Below are 22,810 nucleotides of genomic sequence, written 5' to 3'. Positions count from 1 at the left end.
GTGGATTAACAGGTGGGTGGATGGATGAGTGGATGATTGGTTGGATGGATGGACATAAGGCTGGGAGGGTGGATGGATGGATGAGTGGGTGGATGGATGAACGGATGCATGGGTGGGGTGGGTAGGTGCGTAGATGGATGATTGGATGGACAGATGGGTGGGAAGCTAGATGGGTGGATGGATGGAAAGGTGGTGAGTGGATGGGTGGGTGGGTGGGTGGACAGACAGTTGAATGGATGGATGAGGACAAATGGATGGGTGGGTGGATAGGATGGATGATTGGATGGACAGATGGGTGGGTGGATGGGTGGGTAGATGGATGGGTGGGTGGGTGGGTGGTGGATGGATGAACAGATGAATGGATGGGTGGGTGGATGGATGGGTGGGTAGATGGATGGATGGGTGGGTGGGGTGGATGAACAGGTGGGTGGATGGATGAGTGGATGATTGGTTGGATGGGATGGACATATGGCTGGGAGGGTGGATGGATGATGAGTGGGTGGATGGATGGATGGATGGATGGATGCATGGGTGGGTGGGTGGGTGCATAGATGGATGATTGGATGGACAGATGGGTGGGAAGCTAGATGGGTGGGTGGATGGACAGGTGGTGAGTGGATGGGTGGGTGGATATACAGTTGGATGGATGGATGGATGGATGGACGAATGGATAGGTGGGTGGATGGATGGAGGAGTGGGTGGATGGGTGGATGATTGGATGCACAGATGGGTGGGTAGATGGATGGGAGTGGGTAGATGGACAGGTGGGTGGGTGGATGGATGAGTGGGTGGATAGATGAATGACTGACTGGCTGGTGGGTGGGTGGGTGGGATGGATGGATGGATTGGATGGGGTGGTGGATAGGTGGATGGATGATATGGATGGGTGCATGGACGGATGGATGGGTGGATGGGTAGATAGATGAATGGATGCATGGGTGGGTGGGTGCATAGATGGATGATTGGATGGACAGATGGGTGGAAGCTAGTTGGGTGGATGGATGGACAGGTGGTGAGTAGATGGGTGGGTGTGGTGGGTGGATAGACAGTTGAATGGATGGATGGATGGATGGATGAATGGATGCATGGGTGGGTGATGGATGGATGAATGGATGGACAGATGGGTGGGTAGATAGATGGGGTGGGTGGATGGACAGATGGGTGGGTGGATGGGTGGGTAGATGGATGGATGGGTGGGTGGGTGGTGGATGGATGAACGGATGGATGGATGGGTGGGTAGGTGGATAGATAGGACCCAGCCCACAGCTGTGCTAGAATGGAGTGTTGAATGGAAGCTGAAGCCCTGGCAGAGGTGACAGCTGGCTCACAGAGTAAGGTGTCAAACTGGGAGAGGAAGCGGTAAAGAACAGTCTTGGGTAAGGTAACAGAGCTGACTGCAGCCTTAAACATGAGTGAAGAGGAGACTGACACTGAGGAGCTGGAGGGCAGGCCAGCCCTGGAGGCCACCTGGGAGCACTGACAGCAATGCCCTGAAGTCCCCCTCGGGTGGACCTCCCCCTGGCCCTCCCAGAGTCCCAGGTACTGGGAGGCTGGTCAGGGCCTGTGCTCCTGGAAGAGAGGCTAGGATGTCTCAAAGTGGGCAAGAGCTGTCCCCCTCAAGGCAACAAGAGCTCTCGGGAAGGGGACAGGTGTCCAGCCACAAGTGTGCACCCACACACAACGTGCCCCTGCAGAGTCAGAGACTCAGGGTCAGGGGAGGACTGTGGTCAGAGGGGACTGATACCCTGTGGGTCCCAGGAAGAGATACGGCAAGGCGCCCCCAGAGGCATCCACGGGCGCTCCACGCTCTTTCAGAGGGTTTATCTGAAGACCCCCCGAGCCCCCACCGATTCCGCCCAGAACGTGAGACGGGCGTGGGAGAGAGAACTCAGCCACTGAACTAATTACGTGACAGGCCCCAGGCTGCACACATCATAGAGTGGGTCAAAGCTGACAAAGCGACATTCAGAGCAGCGAAGAAAAATTAAACCCGAACAAAACACACAACAAACCCCACGAAGGCAGAGGTAAGAGGGGAGGCCAGGCAGCAGAAGTCTGAGCCGCGGCCATCCCTGTGTCCGCTTCCTGGAGGGCGTCCCGTGGGCAGGGTCTCATCAGGGTGGGCAGGACACCCCGGAAGGCTCCCGGGGTGTTAGCCGGAGAAGCTGGGAGTAAGGCCAGCGGGCAGGGTGGGGGTAAAAGGATGGCACGTGGGGAAAGCTCCTCGGAGGGTCTCCCGAGGCCAGGACCCACGTGCGGGCCAGTCCAGGCCTCCCTCGATGCTCCGGGAAGGAGGGCCCCCCCCGCCGGGGCGCGTGCCAGTGGAGGCCAGGAGGCCACAGCACATCCCTGGGGCTCTCTGGGAGCCCTCAGGAGTCCTGCCCTCAGGAGCCCCCCACCCCTCTGTCCTGCCACTTCCCAACAGCCCCGGCGGGTGCCCCCACGGATCCCACGCGAGCACGGCGAGGGTACCCCTGAGAAAGCCCGCTGGCCGTGGACAGAGAGGTGCTGGGGGCTCACAGGTAGCTCAGGGGTGCTAGGACACCAGCTTCTGGAAGGAATTCCAAGGTGCCCATCCAGCCTCATTCCAAGAGTCACCCCCTCTGTCCCCAGCCCTCGCTGCCCCCAGCACCCTGCCTATCTCCCCACTGGGAACAGACGCCTTTCCCAAGCGTGGCCTGTCCGTGGCTGTGTCCTCCTCCTCCGAGAGGTCCCAGCTGTCCCCAGCCGTTTCCCCTGGCCACTTCCTCAGCCTCATTTGGGGGCTGGAGCAGCTCTGTTTTCTCAGAACAGTATCTGCTGCCCCGCCTCTCCCCACCCTCTCTGACGTGCGTGCACGTTAACATCCTGTCCTCTGTCGTTGGGACAGTGACACTGGCTGACCAGAGGGTCAGCGGGTGTTGTGAGAGGGAAGCTAGGGCGCTTCCATCGTGGGCTCCCCTCCTGTGCGGGAAGGGTCAGATTCAGGGCAAAGATGAACGTGCTTCTCAGTCAGGATGCTCGGCCACGGGTGACAGAAACCCCAGGGGGCTCCTGGGGAGCACCTGAGGAATCGGGGACAGAGACACTAACAGGACGGAGGGGCTGCACTGACTGAGCCGCCCAGGTGCCTGGTTTGAGGTGGTTTTCTTTCTTCTTCTTTTAATGTTTATTTATTTATTTTGGGAGAGAGAGAGAGAGAGAATCCCAAGCAGGCTCCGTGCTGTCAGCGCAGAGCCCGACAGGAGGCTCGAACCCACAAACCTGAGCCGAGTCAGGACGCTTGACCCACTGAGCCACCCAGGCACCCCTTTTTCTTAAACAAGCCTCATGGGGTTTCTTTCCTTGGAGAGAGAGTACCTTACCGTTTTAACTGACTAAAACTGCCAGAAGTTTTAAACCCCGCTGTTTGGGGCCAGATGGGTTCTGTTCCTGTGTGGTTGCGAACGAAATCACTCGTAACTCTGTCTTTAAAAGGCCGTGTGCGGAGGCCGTGAGCAGATAGCATTCCGTCCTCGGCGTGTCAGGACAGCAGCCTTCCCTGGCATGTGCGTTCGTCAAGAATTAGGTGTCCTTTTAGGGAGAATTCCAAGAACGAGCTCCCTCTCTCCACAGCGGAAAACGCCCCTGACCTGAGCAGCAATGGTGGCCACACAAGGGCAGCGGGACCCTCAGGCAAGGTGACCGGGGGCCGGAAAGACAGGGAGGCCGGGCTCCCCTGGGGGACCCTGGGCTTCAGGGCTGCAGGACAGGTGCATTGAGAGACCTTCAATATCAGGTTTTCCAATGAGACACAAGGGGCCCAGCATGTGAACCCGATATGTCCCGTTTTGCGGGTCCCTGGTCTGTGCCTGCGGATCTGGCAGGAAGGGCCCATCCTGCTCTGGCTGATTTCCTATTTGCAGAGGGAGAACCCGAGAGCCCACACCGTCCTCCAGAGCTGCAGTCGGGGGGCGGCTGGGGTGAAGGGTGGGTGGGGGGGGTGGGCTGGGGGAGGGGCAGCTGCAGGGAGGCCTTCCTGCAGGGTGACCCGGCTGGAGGCTGAAGTACAGACCCCCCAGAGGTGCCCGTGAGTGGGGGAAGGGGGAGTGCAGCCTGCGAGCCTCCAGAGACCCCAGATAGAGGAGGCCTCGCTTGGGGCCCGGGCAGGCTTCTTCACCTCTTGGGCCTCAGTTTCTCTGTCTGTGAAATGGGAACCTCCTGCACCAGGTGGGCTAATGCTTTCCAGAGGACGTGTTTTCATGGAAGCGATCCCACTTCAAAATGAACAGCCCACCTTGGTGGGGTTTTCGACATGAGCCTCCCTTAGCAACTCACAGGACACTGGAGGCCTGAACCCAGTGGCCTGTAGGGGTGATGGTGGGGAAGGACATGGGAGGCGCAGGAGGGGGAGACTGGGAGGGGCCAGGACACTTTCAGGGGCTCACTGTCTTGAGTCCGAAGGTATGTCCGAACCTTCCAAATTGTGCACTTCAAACATATTCAGTTTACTCTAGGTCAGTTACACCTCAGTGCAACTGTTTAAAAATACTAAGTGCAGGGGTGCCCGGGTGGCTCAGTTAAGTGTCCCACTCTTGATCTCGGCCCAGGTCATGATCTCACGGTTTGTGAGATCGGATCGAGCCCCAGGTCAGGCTCCATGCTGACGACGTAGAGCCTGCTTGGGATTCTCTCTCCGTCCCTCCCCTGCTCGCTCTCTCTCTCTCTCTCTCTCTCAAAATAAATAAACTTAAAAAACAGTTTAAAAATCCCACAAAAACATACGATTGGTAAAATGTTACCTCTTTGCTCTTTCCAGATCTTCTAATCACCATCGGGAAGATCCTCACTCCGCAGGCCCCCGCTACAGTGGTGCCAGCAGGGAGAGCCACCCACTTCCCCAGGATACCCCCTCGGGAGCCAAATCCCCAGGACGCTACATGCCTGGCCTGTCACCGAGTGCCCCAGGGAATGACGTACTCGGAACTTGGTTTGAACACGCTGCCCTCATCCGTCAGCCTATTCTGACAAATGAAAACAAAAACCAAGATGACAACCCACCGAAAAAGAGATTAAACCTCTCGTGTGTCCAGTAAAAACTCCCTACTCGGGCGTCAAGGCCCCACGAGCCATCCCTTCCTGGCTGCCCAGTGCACAGCCCTCCTCTGACCCCGGGGCGGCTGCCGGGAGGACCCGGTCCTGAGCCGAATGCAGGAGCTCGGGGCCTGCACCTCCCCGAACACGGTGTCCACCTGCAGCGGCTTCTGGGGAGCTCGGGGGCCGACGGCACGGAAAGCGAAGGTGTGAATGCGCTGGGACACCTCGCACTCCTCGCCGGTGACGGCCCACTTCCCTTCTCAGGCCTCTTCTGGCTTCTAGAAAGCTCAGAGTGCCTTGGGTCTTAGGAGATGGTCTTCTCGTCTCTCCTTTTAAATACTGTTCTTTCACCTCTTGTAGAGGGTGCTGGTGCTGGGGGACACGATACCATGTCACATTTGGGCGCCTGAGGATATCTGTGTCTCCGCCAAGAGCCACCATCTGTATTTTTTTTGGAAGCAAGCTGGGCATCATGGGTAGAAAGAAGGCCCGGCTCTAGGTCCGTTACGCGCCACTTCCAGAAGTGGTTCTCCTCCCACGGCTCACGCTGGGGATGGCTGCGCGCTGGGGACGCCCGCCCAGGGTGGCGACAACCACGCCTCAAGTGGCCAAGTCCTGTCCTAAGCCCTCTACAGGCATCGGTCTAGTTAATCCTTGCAAATAACCAGTACGGCAGGTTTTCTTAACAGATGGAGACAGTGGGGGCTCAGAGAGGTTAAGAGACCTGCCCAGAGTCACACAGCCCAGGAGTGGTGCAGCCAGGAGGCAATCCTTGACTTGCTCCTCTCAGGACACCTGGGAGAGACAGTGAGGCTGGCCAGCTCAGTGCCAGGGACCCCTAAGGCGGCCCCAAAGCCTGTGGATGACCGACGTCCACAGGAGTTTTGAAGGGAGGCATCTCTGCAGGCCGGCTTCCTCGGGGCCATCCTCCCCACGAGCGGTCGAGAGGGGTCTTGCTCGCGATGGATGGCCACCCAGCCACCGATAGCGATGCCTGGCGGCGTGCAGTGCCGAGGGAAGCAGGTGCAGGCCTCCCCCCCCCCCCCTCACTGGGAGGACCGCTCCCACAGAGGGGCACTAGCGGAGAGGTCAAGGTGAGGACAGACGGCCCAGAGGGGCCCTCGGAGTCCTGGAGGGGCCGGCACCCAGACTCAATCCCACGGCCATCACTGGCATCCTGAAGGGACTTGTGGTACCACCAGAGGAGGGCAAAAGGAATTCTGTGATTTTATAAACCAATTTTCAGAGCTCACCTGTCAAAGAAGGCTATTTGGTGTGTGTTTAATGACAACGCAGGGCACTGGCGCAGGTGTTCGATTTACAAATAAACCACAGTGCAGGGGGCTCCCTGGGGGAGGTGGTCTCAGGATGGCACCGACGGGGCGGGACCAGGAAGGCCTGGAGACAAGTGTTCTAGAGGTTGAGGTGCCCAGGCCCTGAGGGAGGAGCTCCCGGCCTCTCGGAGCACCTGCTCCTGCCTCCCTCATGGCTGGTTTCTCTGGCTCCCCCGGACCAGGCCCTTCAGTCACCAAGCCCTGTCCCCAGCGGGCAGGAGGCCCCAGTGCCAGCCCCTGTGTGGTTGCCGCGGTCCTTTCCGGCATTCCCCACGTGGTCTCTGGGCATGTCGCCACTGCTGTGCTTCCCTCCGAACACACTGACTGCCCTCCAGGGGTCCCGTCTGCCCCCCAAAAGACTCTCCATCCCCAGCAGGAGGAATCCCCAGCCCCGGCTCTTCTCTGAGAAGCCAGTCAAGGGAGAAAGGAAAAGTCCTCTAGGCCGCAGCCCCGTTTCATTCGCCATTCAAACAGCAGTTTCTCCAATGACGCCTTTATCAAGCAGGTTCTCTGCTTGTCACCTGACCAGGATCCTCCTGGCAGACTAGCCCACCATCCCCTTGCTCTGGCCCAGAGACCCCGCCTCCCTCCTTCCCTCCCCGCCAGAAGTGCCTGCTCTGTGCTAGACGTGGGGGCACCTGTTCACGTGTCCCCCCCATCCATGAGAAAATGGGATGCTAAAGCGGGCCCGAAACCTAACCGACACAGAATAACACCCAAAGACCGGGCAGTGGAGTCAGACAACGTCAGACTAAAAACTGATAAACCAGAGTATCATCGCTGACAGAGTTAAATTCCACCTGGAAAGCAGTGACGGGCACCTTGCACCTGCCAGGATGGCTACGTTCAGAAAACCAGAAAACGACACGTGTTGGTGAGCATGTGGACAAGCTGGAACGCTTGAGCATTGCTGACGGAATGCAAAATGGTGCCCTTGCCGTGGGAACCAGCATGGCAGTTCTGGGAAAGTAGAGTAAACACAGAACTACCATCTGAGGCAGCAACCCCACTTCCAGGCAGACACACAAAAGATGTGAAAGCAGGGTCTCGAACAGATACGTGCACACGCGTGTTCACAGCGGCACGACTCGTGACAGTCAGACGCCGGGAGCCACACAGGTGTCCAACAGATGAACAGATAAAAACGCAGCCTATCTATACTTTTTTTTTTTTTAAAAATATTTGAGAGAGAGAAAGAGAGAGAGAGAGAGAACAAGCGGGAGAGGGGCAGAGAGAGAGAGGGAGACACAGAATCGGAAGCAGGCTCCAGGCTCCGAGCTGTCGGCCCAGAGCCCGACGCGGGGCTCGAACTCATGAGCCGCAAGATCATGACCTGAGCCGAAGTGGGACACTTAATTGACTGAGCCACCCAGGCGCCCTAATTCAGCCTGGAAAAGGAAGGAAATCCTGCCATATGCTGCTGGTGGGTGAATCCCAAAGATATCAGGCTCAGTGAAACAAGCCAGCCACAAAAAGACAGTACTGTATGAGTTCGCTCCTGTGAAGTACACATTCCTAGGGACAGAAAGTAGATGGCGGGGGTGGGGCAGGGGGTGTTCGTGTTTATGAAGAGTTAGCGTTTAATGGCAGAGTTACAGTCTGGGGAGACGAGAAAGTTCTGGAGATGGATGATGAGGATGGCTGCCCGACAACGTGAACGTACTTTGTGCCACAGAACCTTTACACGGGTAAGGTGGTAAATCTTATGTTATGTATTTTTTTATTTTTAACGTTTATTTAGTTTTGAGACAGAGACAGAGCATGAATGGTGGAGGGTCAGGGAGAGAAGGAGACGCAGAATCTGAAACAGAAACCAAAAAATCTGAGCAGTTGAGATTTTTAAAAAACTTGCTTCCAAAGAATTCAGAGGCTAAGGAAGAAACTGAAGCCACACACACGGAAAATCTAGAAAATGTTAACAACGGCCACAAGACAGACACTTGGGGAAGGCGGCCAAGAGGCCCAGCAGAGAATGGACTGGACAAGTTTCACTGCTAAGAAGAAAAGCAAACGGGTTCAGCATTTGAGGAGAAAGAACTGGTCTGCTGGGGGTGGGGCTGGGGGACAGATGACAGAGATCCAGCGTGTCCACGTCCGTCAAGGAACAACGCGAAACCCTCAGTTCGCGAATCGGGCCGAAAAAGGGCAAATGTCCACAGGCACAAGTAGAAAAATAAGACAATTGTCTGTATCGTTACACGTTGGATAAAATGGACAAGTTCACAGAAAATGTGACACAGGGTCCTTGCCGTGAGAAATAGGAAACCCAGGCGGACCCGTACCCATGAGAGTCTGCTCTCTTCAGCCCCGAAGGGGCTCCACCCAGATGGTTTTCTGGGGTGGAAATGGGGGTCCTCAGCTCTTGGGGGATGTCTCTCATTCGCGCCTCGCAAACTGCCCCGATACAGACGGAAGGGATGGAAGTTCTCGCACTTCTTTTGGGAAGAGAACCCAGTGCCACTAACGCCACGCACCGAAGCCACCTGACCTAGCGATGACGGAGCAAAACACAAGACAAGCAGCGGTCGGCAGACTCCTGGGTCTGCGCGGGCACCTGGGGAGACCCCGTTTGTCCCAGAAAGGCTCGAGACTCGCATGGCAGACCTCCTCTCCACCTGTGCCCCCCTCTCCGTGGCGCCAGCAGCCCCCCCCCCCCCCCCCCCCCGCCACAGAGAGCTCCCAACTCCTCCCGCTGTTAGTGTGGTTGCAGTTAGTGGTTCTTCCTTCACATCAAGAAAACAGAGCTCACACATGGAAAGAAGGCTCGTTCTCCTTCCTTCCTCCCCCGCTCACCCAGCTGAGATAACATGACATAAAAAGCATCTTGCTCCCGAAGGAGAAAGACCGAAGGTTTGGGACGCTGCTGGCGGAAGAGACACCGTCCCAGCCAGTGGGAGCAGAAAACAAAGTGAAGGGTCCCCGAGACGATCTCATGACGTGTCTGAAAAAGTCAAGGCGGAGAAGGACGGAAACAAAGCCAGAAGACAGCCCTGCCAGACACCGAGGGCGGGGAGAGAGGCCAACCAACCACACCACAAACGTACGAGGAGCCTAGAGGACAGCAGCGGCCAGTTAGAACATAAATAGGGGAGGGGAGCCCGTTTGCAGTAATCGCTAGAACCCTCGGGGGAAACGGGGTCCTGCTGGAGGGGGGAGGTACTGAGTGCGGCTGGTCTTGATGTGAATCCTCCCCGATCAGTCAATAAATCAGAGCAACTGCCATTCAAACCCCAATAGCCACTTAGCTAGAAAATGGGCAGACGGCCCAGGTGGACCAGAGATCTGCATATTTAAAACCAGGGCGCCCCAGAGGGAACCTGAGGTCGGCAGGCTCTCTGGCTGACCCCGGCTGACCCCTCTCTCAGGGGCCCCACGGATGCTGCCCCTGTCAAAGTGCCCAGTGGCACCCTGCAGCCACATCTGTCTCCTCTCCGTGGCCTTGACTGCTAGTCCCCGGCCAGCACCCGTCTTCATCCCTTCTGTCTGTGCTTCGCACACCTTCCCGACTGTGATGTTACCCCCAGATGTCTCTCCCGGCCGTACCTCTCTTCTGGGCCCTGCGCTTGTGTAGACACCGGCCTACCTGCCATTGTCCCTTACTGTCCAAGGGGGACAGCTAGCCCAACGTGGCTGCTGTGACTGGGGCTCCCAGCTTCAGCAAATAAAAATACAGGACGTCCAAGTAAATGTGAATGTCAGCTAAGCATGAGTATTTAGAAGTATGGCACGAGACAGGCTTATACTAAAACGGTCGGTCGTTTATCTGCAGTCTGAATTTAAGTGGGGGCCATGCGTCCTCCCCGCCAGCCCCGCGGTGGACCCCCACCCGCCGCCTCTGCCAGGCGCCCGGCGGCTCCCGATGCCTCCCTGCTTCCTTGCGGCCCACACCCAAACCCACGGCGCGTCCCTCACTCCTGCCACCTCAAACCCCTGGCTGCACCCCCATCGCTCCAGCCCTTGCCGGTCCCTGCCTCCAACCCGCCGAAGCACAGCAGCCCACGGCTCTCCCAAACCACTAAACACGCTTCAGGCTTCCCCACTGCCCTGGGATGAAATCTGGACGGCTCACCCTGGCCCACAGGCTCGGGTCCGCCTCGAGCGCCCGCCTTGCTCAAAGCCCTCCTCTCGCCACACTTCAACCGTCAAGGCTTCCGGAAAGTTCCAAGATTCAGGCCTCTGCATAACCACCCTGGGGATCTGGAGGGCTCTTCCAAAACCGCTCAGGGCTCGGGAGAAGGGCCCCCACCTCCAGCTCTACCCCCGTGGCTTATTTCCTTTCGCGCAAAGAGCACTGTTTATGTGTTTGCACGGAAGGGCTTCTCAGCCTCGGCCCCATAGACGTTGGTGCTGGGCCATTCTTGCGGGGGTGAGGGGCTGTCCAAAGCTGAACAGGGCAGCCTCCAGCAGTGGGCTACCTACTAGAACCCCTTTCCTGTCATGACACAACACGACCTACTTGAGCTACAGGGCACATAGGAGTTTCCGGGAGAAACGGTTTCGCTCTCCTATCTGTCCACCTACCCAGCCAGCAGCCATCTTTCCTCTGACCATCCCACCCATGGAATCTTCTAGAGGCAATAAACACACACACACACACACACACACACACAGAGAAAGCCAACCTTGGGTATCAGTGTCACCAGGTTTCTGTTTAAGTGATTATGCCTTCTGGACCTCTTCCCTCTGTGACATGCGGTTTTGCTTCGTGATACGTGAACTGCTTGAATTCTAGTTGATCACGGGTCAGAGTATGTGACAATATGGCGGTCATCGGTATGCAATTCTTTCCCTGGGCCAATTGCTGCCTTTTGCCCTCCCAGGCACGTGTGGCTCAGGAAGACTCCTTCCTGGTGGGCCTTGTGGGCACAGGAGGTGCAGAGCCCGGGAGAGCACGGTGGGTGCTAGCCAGGTCCCCTGCACCCCAGCCCCTGTGAGTGACCCGGTGGGAAGATGGTTGCCCACCCCAGGGGTGGCGGGAGGGGCAGCCGGGGAAGGCTTCCCAGAGGCAGGCAGACATCTGGAAGGGGGGCCGTGCAGCTGGGGGGCAGGGGGCAAGCAAGGCCAGGCGGGAGAGGTCCCAGAATCCACTGTGGGGACCGCCCATGGCAGGGAGGGCGGCATCAGAGGACCAAATAAAGGAGGCAGCTCGAGGCTTGATGAGGAACAAAGGAAGCGAGGCCTCTGCCCCCCACGGCCTGGTTGGTGCGTCTCCGGGTGGGGGTGGGGGGCGCTCCCAGGGGGGCGGTGCTTACATGCTTCAGATGATGATGGAAGTGAGGTCTTTCCGTGGCAAGGAAAATACTGAAATAAAACAATCTTCGGGGGAAAAAAATCTTCTCCACGGACAACAATCACCTCATTATGTTAACATGAATACGGTCCTGTTTAGGTCGGGAGCCCTCCTGGGCTGCTGTGCTGACATAACCGTCCTCACTGAGAGCCCGTGAGTTCTCCAGAACGTCACTCAGCGGCGGGGGTCATCCTGTCACGGAGGGAGGCAGGTCTGGTGACCAGGCCACCTCACCGGGGGGGCTCTGTGTGTGAGGGGGGCGGGCATTCCCTCTCTCAGCATCACCTGTCTCTCTGGCGTGCAGAGGCAGGCGGGCACGGGGCCTCCTCCACCCGGCTCCCCTCTCCCCTTCCCACTCCTGCTCTCCTCCTCCCTGCCACACACCCTCAGGATGCCTTCCCTGAGGCCTGGGAGAGAAGAGGCTCCCGGCGGGGTTTCCAAGCCCTCAGAGCTCACTGCTGCCTGCCGTGCAGCAGGCACCTGTCCGTCTGTGTTGTCATGGTCCCCCCACCCGCAGCTCACAGGATGGGATGTGACAGCCGGGCTCGGAGATCCAACCGAGGGGAGGGAGCCCACTTTTCCCATGGCTCCAGCAGCCAGGGTCCCCTGCCCTCCCTGAGGCAACCCTGGCGGACAGGCCTGAGTCGGGGCCCAGAGAGGGGAGAGCCCCCCCATGCCGGGTGGGCCTGGCCTCGGGAAGGAAGGGCTCTGCCCACCCCAGGCCTGGGGACGCTGGCAGCCAAACCTGGGGGCTCCACTCTTGGGGGCTCAGCGCTGGCATTCACACCACAAGCGGCAACCACATCACATGCTCTGCCAGACCCACATTTTAACTGAGGAGAAGCTGTAGAATCGGCTCATTCCGGGCGGTGGCGGGGGGGGGGGGGGGTGGGGGGGGTGTGGGGGGGTTGGAATCTGGAGGAACAGAACCAGCTATTTGCCATAAGGAAGGACTCCACCGAAAACATTCCCTTGGCAGGAGGCTCACTACGACTTGCAGTGTGGGTACAAGCTCTCTCAACAGCTCTGGCCTGGGCCTGACCGTAACGTGCCTACGGGAGGGAGACAAAAATCCAGAAATTTCTCTCCCTGCGGTTAAATACCCAGGGAGAGTAAACAAACACGCCGAGTTGATTAGCAAACAAGAATCCTTCAGCTTTGGATTCCAGGGTTAGAACTGTCTCCAGACTGAAACCAGCACCACAATCTAAAGTAGACACATTTATTGTATTTCCTGCGACATCCCAGTCGGTCCCAAACATTTATACGTGTATTTACATCGAGTCATATATTTCAATAAATACGGCAGCCTTGCAAGAAAACCCTCAAAGCGCCCCCCCACCCCCGCCTCCCTGCACACCAGGGAGGGCACCTGCTTCCCAGGTCAGGTGACAGACAAGCATGTCACTGAAGACGGCATCAGCCAGCACACCGGGTGAGGGCGGGCTCACAGATACAGGGGTTTCCAACAAACACAGCCATCCCAGAATAACCCTGGCTCCTGGCTCCTCTGGAAACGTCCTTCTCTTCCGATTGATGAAAAACTTTTCAGTGGCTATACTTAAAATTTACAAAATGCATGCGGTCATACCAGTCTTCTGTAAACACGAGCGTATACACCAAGTCCAGGCTTACAACAGCTTGGTTATAAAACTGTTACGGTTAAGTTCTTGAGCCTATGGACTAGCATACTTAAAAAAAAAAAAGAAAGAAAGAAATTCCACATTGCTATTTTGGGTAGCAAAATCTGCATCACCAAGGGAGATCTGGCTACTGCTATAATTTGGGAAGAAAACACTGTGGGCTCCGTAATTCTGCTAATTACTGCTCGGCTCCGGTGACATTAATTTACTGATAACCTCGTAAAGCGGCGTTTATTTGGAAAATAAAGATACAAACATTAGCCAGACCACTCAGAATAATGTTAAGATTACAGGACTTTGAACTTCCAGAACATGTATTACTTTCTTGGTAAACAAGGAAAGACTTTACATGTGATCATGACAATAGTGTTTATTTACACAGGCTTTAGGGGGTGCAGCTTCTGGACAGCAGTGAGGACATTTAGTCAGTTGCCTTAAAAGAAAAGAGACACGACCCGGCTTCCTGCCTTGTTAGCAGGGACACGTTCATTTCTTAGGAAACTGAAACAGTAAGTTCCATGTCAAGCCAAATGGATCCCAACACAAAAGGGTAGAATAATACTGTAAGATTTTGCTTTACACAGAACCTCGGCCAAGACACTTTAAGAGGCAAGATCAGTTTTCAGATTGCATTGCAGGGAAGCAGATGCTAAGGGTTTTAATAAATGCGAGAGATTCCTCCGCCAGCCTGCAACCACCAGGCTCCTGCGCGTCCCTAAGCCCCTCTCCTCCAGGTGGCCTGGGCCACCTCCGCTGACAAGCCGCACTGCCCCCAGCTGCTGCCCCCCCCCCCCCCCCCCCACATAATCAGGGCAGCGGTCATCCCTCATCAGGACTCGCACTCAGGTGCTCCCCACCAACATCCCCTGTTCTGGGGAAAGACCACAAGTACCAGGGCAGTAGCTGCCGGCCGTGCATCTCCGGGCCGCTGGATTCTTCCGCTTAAGTGCCCTGTATTTAGATTTTCTTAGAAAGTAACTAACTACATGAAGTGAGTCCAGTGGCTAAAGCAGTTTAGCAAGGTTTCTTAGCATTGACAGGGAAGTCATGAGGACAACTTCAAGGTAAATTATGCTAAGTCTGTGGCGCAGGTTCCTCTAGTCCCTGGGTTTGTTTTATAATCTCTCCCCAAACAGAAAGCTGAGTATGCTCTGCCTCCTCACCGAGAGTCCCTCTTTGAATTTCTAGCACACAGAAGTGCCAAGTTCACAAGCAAACAACAACAAGAAGGTTTGGAAACGTTCCCGAGGAAGAAGGCTGGTCTCATTTTTGCAAAGGACATCCTAGGGAGGTTTACTTGCAAATCAGCAAGTGCTGCATGAGAGAGACAGTCAGAGATTCTCGGTTTTAACTAGTTTCTAGATAAATGGGCCGCGGACCCGGTTCCCGGCGCCGGCGCCTAGGCTGCAAGGTGCCTGCTAACACGCGGAAGCCCGCGCGGGGCCGGCAAGCACAGGTGCGGGGAAGCGAGTTCGCGGGCGCGCGCGGGAAAGGTGCCCGCGCCCCTGCGAGCTCCCGGGGCCCCCAGGCCGCCCCTCTCCCCCCGACCTTCCCCGAGGGACCCCGGCCCTACTCACCCAGGAGCAGCCAGAGGCCGCCGAGGCTCCGGGCCATGGCGCGCCGCCGAGCCGAGCCGCCCGGGAGGACTGAGGCGCCGGGGGCGGGAGCCGGGAGCGGCGGCGCGCTCCTGGCCCCGCCCACCGCGGCTCCGGAGGGGGTTGGGGGCGGGGGCGGGCAGGTCGCGGGGGCGCAGCGGGGCCGGCCCGCACCTGCCGGCCGGGCGCGCGGAGGAGGTCGACGCCGCGGCGAGCAGCCCGCCCCGCGCGCTGCGAGCTCGGGGTCCCCGGGACCCTCCGCTGGGACGCGCACGCGGGCTCTCCTGCAGTGTTCGCCCAACACGTTTCCACGCCAGAGAGGGTCTTCTAGACGGGGCACCTCAGGCTCAACCCGGGCACCATCCTCTTCCCCTCCCTAGGTTCCGGGCACTCTTGCCCCGGGGGTCTCCTTTGCGAAAGGTCAAGACCTCCTTTCTGCATCTCGCTCTCCCCCAAGGTGTGGGCACTTCGGATTCTCGGGGGATACAGCCAGTCCCAGGGCTTACTAATCCCCAAAGGACACACGGTGAGGAACTGGAATACATGCTGAGACCTGCAGTTTGAGCAATGGCGTGGGCACAGGGGAGGAGGGACACGTCAGGTACGCGCAAAGGTCCTGGGGTCGGAGGGAACAGGGCTCTCGGGAGGATCGAAAGGCGGCCCCGACGGACCTGCTGCTGGGGATGGATGGGGGGAGGCAGACGCGAGGCTGGGGAGCCTCATCAGACTCTGAACTTGAGTGGAGAGATGACGGCATTAGACTTGTCGTCTGCCGGCCCGGGGAACTCACACGGGGAGAGGACAAGAAGCTTGGGCATATTCGTTATAGAGGGTGAGAGAAGGGCTCCTTGGGGTACACGGCGGGGCGGGAGCGCCGTGGGGAAGGAGATTTTCCCGGCGCAGAGGTGTGAGTACGGCACATGAAAAAGCCGTGCTGGTGGTTATTTTCCCCGCTCAGTGGTTCCGTCTTGTGACAGCCTATTCAAGGACAGCCCCGAGGAACCCAGCAGGTTTGTGCTCACTGCGCGTGGGAGGGAAAGAATCACCCCCTCGAGTGCAGTGGGCACATCTCCGTAGTGGCTGGTTCGTACACCGCGGTACGCGGAGCGCGGCGCCTAGCGCAGGTCTGGAGGGAATCTGTTCCCCCGGCTACATGAAGGGGAACAGAGCCACCTGCTGTCTGCCCAGAGAACAGGAGGCAGCCGACGGACCCTGTGCTGGCCCATCCATTCTTCTTCTGAACCCAAGCTGGAGGGGGGGGGGGAGGGGGGAGCCTCAAGGCCGGCATGCCTACACCTGGGGCACCCCAAGGGTCCTGAGAGTGAGGGGTCTGTGTCAGATGGCGGGGGAGGGCACAAGCTCTCTTGCCTTGATTAGCCCCTCTTCCTGAACCTGAGGAAGATACACTCTATTGGGTGGCCTGGCCTCCCCACTTTATTCATTTGCTAGGCCTTGGAGTCCCTACTGTGTGCAAGACTGTGCTAGATGAACAGTGCAGGCCCTGCTCTCCAGTCTATCCCGCAAATGCCAGGAACTGTATTGTACACGTGGAGTGCGTCCCATCTGGCTCGGCTGCAGTGTGTCTTGAGGGCTGGCTGGGAGGAGAGGAGGGGCAAGGGCCACCAGAAGGAAGGGGGTGGTGAGGGGCGAGAAGTGGGGCCCCAGCCGGGCTCCATGCACCTGTGCTAGGGGACAGCAGTCACCAGGAGGGCGAAGGGCGTGCATGGCTCTATCAGATGACGACACGGCCACCCTTCCCACTCTCGGCTCATGGACCCCCCTGCAACTTCTCATTGGGCCCTGTCACCCAAGGCACTGGGGATGCCTGTATCATCGCCAGGCCGACCGGGAGCCGTGTGCCATTTCTCCTCTCCGTGCTCTTACACACACCCCCTAACAGGTGCATGTACCTAAGAAGACAAAGTTTCTCTCTCAAGTTCATGGACTTTGGAAGTTCACAATTCCCTTGGGAATGCCTGCGTGCGTGTTACAAACCCTCCAGCACTTTCCCTCCCAGTGGTCTCCATGTCTGCACCTCGGGTCTGGGGAAGAGACATCTAGTAATGACTACAGGCTTCCTCTTCTGCAAGGGTAGGAAAGTGAGCTCTGTCAGCACTTGCCCCATGGCTATGACACACAACGAGCGTTGGCAACTTTGCCCTGGCTAGATCCTGTCTGATGCATTTGGACATCTACGTGGCAGTAAGGAGCACGGGAAATCATTCTTCTCCCCAGGCACCTCCAGCCAGATGGACATTACGTTCAACAGAGGAAGAGGTGAGGCATGGGCAGGTGCTTTGCCGTGTGCACAGCCAGGGTTAAAGACACAACCTAGATGGGTCAACAAGAACTGGTCGACATTACTAAAAATTCAAAATTACCTAAGACTTCTGCTTCCAGCCATGATGAAGTAACAGGGACTGGAGTTACCCTCCCCCCTTAAACTGCAGACTGGACAAAAGCGATGACATGACTGACCGTTGTCGCACTGGACCACGGGCAGTGCAGGTCTGGGATCCTGGGCAGCAGCAGAACAGGTGAGGAAAGTCGGGACTGCTCACTGCCAGCAGCTTCCAGACCACAGGGCGGGTGGGGAACCCACACAGAGCCTGGCTGGGGTCTCGGAGTCGAGGAGCAAGCTGGGGGGCCACGGGAGCCCAGGCAGCCAGAGAGGCAGGGCTCCAGAGGACCAGGGAGGACAGCGGCACAGGCGAGGTCTGCACAGGGTTTCTGGAGTCTCAGCCTAATAATGCTGGTCAGCACGTGTATGGAAGCACCCTGCCCGAGGCACAGAAAAGGACAGGTTGGAAGAATCCCCAAGAGCTCACACAGGGCCTGCAATAGCTCCAGTTTTCCACCAATTATAGTGGAAAAACCTCGAGATAAGCAGAACATCAGACAGAGTAATGAGAAGGGTATTGCCTTTAGAGTCAGAAGAAATTATATAGGCTGCCTTGGGGCTGCCCAACAAAGCTTAAAAGCAAGAACTGACAAAAACAAATGATTTCCAAGTAACCACTACATCCCAGAACAAAGACTTAAGAAAAAAAGAAAAGAACAAAGCACCAGAGAACCAGAGGACAACTGCACGTGGCTGAATGCACGTGCTATCGCGAGTCCCGTCAGGAGTGTGTAAAAACTGTTTGAGAAACCTACAAATTCAAGAACGTTGACAAATCCCAAGCACAAGAATCATGAACAAAAATACACCAAGGCACATCACAATCATATTGCTTAAGACCAGTAATAAAGTTTTAAAAGCAACTGGACACAAAACACATTGTGTGCGGAGGGACAGCGTTAAGTACTGGAAGGAAACAGCAATGACAAGTTCTATAGAGTTTTTCAATAACTTGCTGGTACTAAGGGGGAGACTTTGCCGGTGTCCTCGCCACTAGGCTAGCAATCGAGAGGTTAAGTTTTAGTCGTGATCGGTGATGAGTTAGTGGCCCCGGAGACGTTTCTACACCATGACAACGCAGTTCTGTGGCTGGCTTGCAGCGTACAACTGTTAACCATTAAACAAAAACAGCAGCATCTCGGGGACACTCAGCCTCAGCTTCGTCCAGCTCCAGTTTTTCAAATCCCCCACGGAGTCTCGCTGGTAAAACCAAACAGTTGGGACTTGTAGGCAGCTGAGAACTGCTTGCGTATTTGGATTTGCCCAACAGCTCTCTCCAAAAGCAAGCGAACAAAAAAGTGAAAAGTCAATTCTGCGCAAAACTGCGTCGTCAGCGTCACTAGGAGAGTTTTAGAACTGCAAAAGAAATCAGAGACAAGTTGGCAGATGCCAGCGCGTGACCTCTCTCGCACCCCATCCGACCCGCAGCCACCCCACCTGGGTGAGAGCAGACGTGGCCTGACAAGGAACTGGGGGCAGAAGAGGGGGGCTGGTGAGGTCCTAAGATTAAATCTTAACGTCCAAGATATAAAACATTCAAGAAAGAAAACTTTTAAACATATCCCAATACTACAGAAATTAGTAAGAGGCAATCTATCCAGAGCTGCGGCATAAAACCGGGAGGTAAGATTTGACACATGTGAACCGAGGACCCTCTACCCTCTGCGAGACTCTTGTGACAAATGTGTCACATTACCACACGGGAGGGGATCAGGAATAAAAAACACACTTAACTTAGAAAATAATATTTTTGATGGCACACTGAAAGGCTACAAAAAGAACCGTATGCAAATGCTGTACTTCTCACGGGACCCGGTTTGGAAATGCTGTAACGACTTCAGGTGCCCACTAGGACCGAATAAACAGAGGTGTGCCTGTGTCTCTGTGTCCCTGGACCCATAGGTACACACACACTCCCTATTCCCTGGCTCTGTCTGCTGAGAGGGCCCAAGACCATCTCCGACAGCAGTGAGCACGTCGGCCGACCAGATGCTGATTTCTATATAGTATTCTCCAATAAAGGAAAATGGAGTTTGTTGAAGTGGCTGATTCCAGGGCTGGGCCAGGGCATGTACAAGATGAGCCTAAAATAGCCCGTGGTGCCAGAAAATAAGTGCTTGAAAAAGGATGTCAGTTTTTAAAAAAAGACACAGGGCCCGACCTGCCGAAGTTCCTAATCACTGAGGGCTCATGGCTCCTACTTCCTTATGGAATAATTTGAGTAAAAAAAAATTAGGAACGATGGTACTGTATAACTCACAGAACAAAATAAACGTCACCGAGTCCACACTGATACAAACAAGTGGATAGATAAATAGGGGAGAAGGACAGCTTTTCCTTGCAGGCAAATTCTAAGTGACAAGTGTGGAAGGAATAAAAGACCTACAAAATCGCCATCAGACAAACACCACAAGAAAAACCGTTTCAGGCGAGATCCGCTGATGGACGCTGAAACCCGTGAGCAAAAGTTTTAGGAGAAACAGGTGTTTTCATACCTCCACAGATTTCCCCCGACCGCGAAGGCAAAACAGTAACTTCGCAGTGGAAAAACCCAGCAGAGCCCACTGGAACCACGAGAGGGTGTGACTTACAGGAGGTAAACCACGTACCCCAGACGGGGCGTTCTGAGGACTCAACGCTTCTGTGGAAGCTCTTTTCAAAAACTGCATAACCGCAATCTCATTAGGAGAAAACAGCTGATAAACTGTAATTGAGAAGGCATTCGCTAGCCAATCGATACTCATCAAAAGCATCAAGGTCATGAAAGACAAGAAAGTACTTAGGAACCGTCACAGACTACAGGGGATACTACACTTGATCTTGGCCTAAAGGCTGAGAAGCGATAGACTAAAGGGGGCTAAAAACACCGGACTGGGTCCTGAAACAGAAAAAGAACATTAGGGGCAAAAACTGGTGACACGGGAGTAAGACTCATGGCAGTAGTATCGTGCCAATGTTAGCGTCCCGGTTTTGACAAGTTTAGTAGGGTTATGCAAATTATCACTAGTGGAAGCTCAGTGAAGGGCACACGTGACTTACCATCTCTGCAACTTTTCTGTAAGTCTAAGACTGACGCTAAATAAAAAGTTAAACAGCTGTAGACCAAATCCTCAATCTGCACGCTGCTTACATGGCCTGTGTGCGTATGTCCCGGATGTTCTTGGTGAACACTGTAACCACCGCTAATTACTTCAGGAGTGTGTGTACGTGGGTGTCTGTGTGTGTGAGCGTGTGTACGTGTGAGTGTGTGTACGTGTGACTGAGTGAGAGACACAGACACAGAGAGAGAGGAAAGCAGGAGCCTCCTGAGCTAGTCAGACCTGAATTCAGTTCTGGAGTTGTCGATTTTCCTTTTTCTGTGCTTTACTTGTTAGAGTTGTGTTTTTATCGTTTGTAGTCAAGTACCCTCTCACTAACATACTAACTTGTGGTCTGCTTCGTTCTAAGAAATACTGAGGCTAGTTATAGCCATTCGCTGAAAAGGAAGAAAATAAATCAAGAAAGTAAACTGAAAATAAAACAGCAGGAGATACAAGAGTGCAGTTACTACCCCAAAGATGCGTCACTGCAGACCGCTAGATGATAGCCCTACCATCAGTGGCAAACTGCACCTGACTCGTTCGCTGTTAACGAGTATTGTGTTTTACTTGCCGCCATCCCCAGGAGGGCAGACACTGACATTTTTACACACTAGACGACCGGGGCACAGGGAGATCACCTCGCTTGTCCAAGGCTAAACAGCTAGCAAAACTGGACCAGGAAATTTGAACCCAGAAAACCTGGCTTCAGAGCCTGCATTCTTAAGCAGTACACTACGAGGCTTTCAGCTTCCTGGCAATAAAGGCAAAGGCCTTTATAGCAACCAATATATAGTAAGGATATTCTCTGATCGGTCAGGAGACTCTAACTGTCAACCCTATCATGCTGCTATTAAGATGTAAGTTCTATATAAATAACAGCAGCTGAGGATTTATATAGCACTCACAGGTCAGACATAACGTTTATTTCCCCCCAACAGTCAAAATTCAGGCAAATACGCAGATCCGGTAAACAATCTTATATTGCTCCTGAAGGTTTCCTAGAGATAACAATTGCAGTGGCATTAGCTTCCTCTTGCTAATGTAAGACATTCCCACACACTTGGTGATTTAAACAATACAAATTTATTATCTTCTGGAGATCAGAGGTCGGACACAGGTCTCACGAGGCTGAAATCAAGATGTCGGCAGGCCTACATTCCTTCTGGAAGCTCTAGGGGACAATCGGTTTCCTCACCTTTTCTAACGTCTAGAGGCCACACCCCTTCTTCGGCTCCAGTCCCCTTCTTCCATCTTCAAAGCCAGCAACAGCAGGTAGGGATGCTTCTAGAAATGGCTCTTTCTCTGGTTTTCTCTCTTGCCCACCCAGATAATCCAGCATCATCTTCCAGTCTCAAGGTCAGCTGTGTGGCAATCTCACTTCTGCGACCTGAATCCCCTTTGCCAAGTGACACATTCACATGTTTGGGGGTGAGGACGGGACAGTGTGGAGGGTCATTACACTGCTGACCACAGGAGCTAACACTCTTTAAACATTCTATGGGCCAGGTAAATACTTTGTAATAAGTAACGATGATAACAGTGAAAAAGCTGTAAGTTCATATACACAGAACGCAGGCTGGAGAACTATTCCTTTAAAAAGAAACTCTTGATTCTACTCAGTTTCTCAGTTACACGTATTATCTCCGTGGACGAGAATTAACACTGGTGTCAGGCAGAGCCGACCGGGAATTTCTGGTCCCACGTTTTGGTGACAGTCTTACAACATGCCAGATCTCTGGTGATCTCCAAGCGTAATTATTTGCATATTCTAGTTGACACGGCTCAAGTGCTCTTTGTTGTTCCAACAATACAGTGGGAATGAAAGGTGACTGTGAGCAGAGGACGCCCACAAGATCTGAAGCAGCCCTTTTAGTACAAATGACCATGTGAGTCAACACGCTTATTGGCAGCAGTGATCGTGTGATCGTGGCTGAAAGCCTTTTTGATCTATGAATGTCATCTGAGCTTTACCTGTAGTTTCTGAACAGAACATCTTTATTTAAAACACCTGACACTTGTAACATCAAGCGACCCTTTCTATATTTTCCCAAACCAAATGTCGTAATTTGCTCTGTATTCTAGAAGGGGACTCTGCTTCGTCAAATCATTTTGGAAACAAATGACCTGAGGTAAGCTTCTTATTGTCACCAGCACGTTGAAAAGAGTATCTGGTCCATGTTTCAACTTTATGCGCTGTTAACTCTGAATGCAGCCTTTTATTTTATTTTTTTTTTATTCTTGAATGCAGCCTTTTAATGTAAATGACCATGTGACTTAACATATGGGAAGAAATCTCCACAATTCTCAGGTTCTACTAATTTGATGTATGGCCAAAAGCAATGATTCAAGTTTCATTTAAGAAACCTTTTAAGTTTTTTTTTTTTTTTTTACATTCTGAAACCTAATTCCTGC

At 54.7% G+C, this 22,810-nt stretch overlaps 1 protein-coding gene across 1 annotated transcript in view; it reads right to left on the bottom strand.

Moving 5' to 3' along the window:
• Positions 1 to 14,988, bottom strand: part of RAMP1 (receptor activity modifying protein 1) — a 47,470-nt gene extending 32,482 nt beyond the window's left edge. The window contains exon 1 of the mRNA XM_047846624.1: positions 14,900 to 14,988. The gene's annotated coding sequence lies outside the window, so the exon portion shown is untranslated. The remainder of the gene's footprint in view (positions 1 to 14,899) is intronic.
• Between the last annotated feature and the right edge of the window lie 7,822 nt (positions 14,989 to 22,810).

The sequence above is a fragment of the Prionailurus viverrinus genome, unplaced genomic scaffold (assembly GCF_022837055.1).
Source record: "Prionailurus viverrinus isolate Anna unplaced genomic scaffold, UM_Priviv_1.0 scaffold_39, whole genome shotgun sequence".
Lineage (NCBI taxonomy): Eukaryota > Metazoa > Chordata > Mammalia > Carnivora > Felidae > Prionailurus > Prionailurus viverrinus.
This window is presented reverse-complemented; position numbering and strand designations above follow the sequence as displayed.